Genomic DNA, 1,197 nt, shown 5'->3' with positions numbered 1-1,197 from the left:
GAAAGAGACTCACAGACATAGAAAACAAACATGGTTACCAAAGGGAAGGTCAGGGGAGGGATAAATTAGGAGTAGGGGATTAACAGATGCACACTACAATATATAAAATAGATAGACAACAGGATTTACTGTATAGCATAGGGAGCTATATTCAATATCTCATAATAACCTACAAGGGAAAAGAATCTGAATATATATATATATAACCAAATCACTTTGCTGCACACCTGAAACTAACACAATGTTGTAAGTCAACTATAGTTCAATATAAATAAATAAATAAATACACAAATACTGTCCTTTAAAGTCCAGGATCTGTTCCAAGATCAAGCATTGCATATGGTGTTTATCATGCTTTTTAGTGTCCTTCAACTGGGAACAGTTCCTCAGTCCTTTCACGTCTTTTTTTTTTTTTTCATCATCATTTATTTACTTATTGCTAACATGAATTCAAAGCGAGTATGCAGATTCTTTTATTCTAGAGCAAATCAGGAAATAAAGACACAATTGCCATCATCAAATCTTAATCTTCAGAGAACAACATCCCCACGAGGTCGCCCTGAAGACACTCAGATTCTACCAGTTTTTGAGGTGTTCCATACTTAAGTACTATAGGCACTGCAGTTAATTCCATCTTTTTCCTGAAGTCATTATTTGTATCTTTCCAATAAGGTTTTTCTCCTACTTGGCAGTAGATAAACACCCATCCTTCACCAACATGCTTCAGCCCCTCTCGTACGACTGGTTCAGCCTGCAGGCAGTCGGGGCATCAGCTTTTGCCTTCGGCGTCCTTAAAACCAGAAAAATAGGCAAAAATGGTCTTGCCACTGTGCTGCTTCACCACCTGTGTGAATTCCTCGTAGCCAGACACGCTCACCTCTTCCGTAGTGGGCCATCGAGAGAGCATGCCATCGGAACACTGGAGGTGTCTTGGGTTCTGCCACCGCCAGGAGAGGCTCCATGCGGGGTGGGGCCTCATGTCTTTTTTTTTTTTAATATATTTATTTATTTACTTATTTTTGGCTGTGTTGGGTCTTCGTTGCTGTGCGCGGGCTTCAGTAGTTGTGGCACATGGGCTCAGTAGTTGTGGCTCATGGGCTCTAGAGCACAGGTGAGCCTGTGCTCAGTAGTTGTGGTGCACGGGCTTAGTTGCTCCGCAGCATGTGGCATCTTCCCAGACCAGGGCTTGAACCCGTG

At 42.2% G+C, this 1,197-nt stretch overlaps 1 pseudogene; it reads right to left on the bottom strand.

The window, feature by feature from the left end:
- Positions 1-523: 523 nt before the first annotated feature.
- On the bottom strand, positions 524-907 carry LOC131742437 (thioredoxin domain-containing protein 17 pseudogene; annotated as a pseudogene).
- Between the last annotated feature and the right edge of the window lie 290 nt (positions 908-1,197).

Source organism: Kogia breviceps, chromosome 15, assembly GCF_026419965.1.
Source record: "Kogia breviceps isolate mKogBre1 chromosome 15, mKogBre1 haplotype 1, whole genome shotgun sequence".
NCBI lineage: Eukaryota > Metazoa > Chordata > Mammalia > Artiodactyla > Physeteridae > Kogia > Kogia breviceps.
This window is presented reverse-complemented; position numbering and strand designations above follow the sequence as displayed.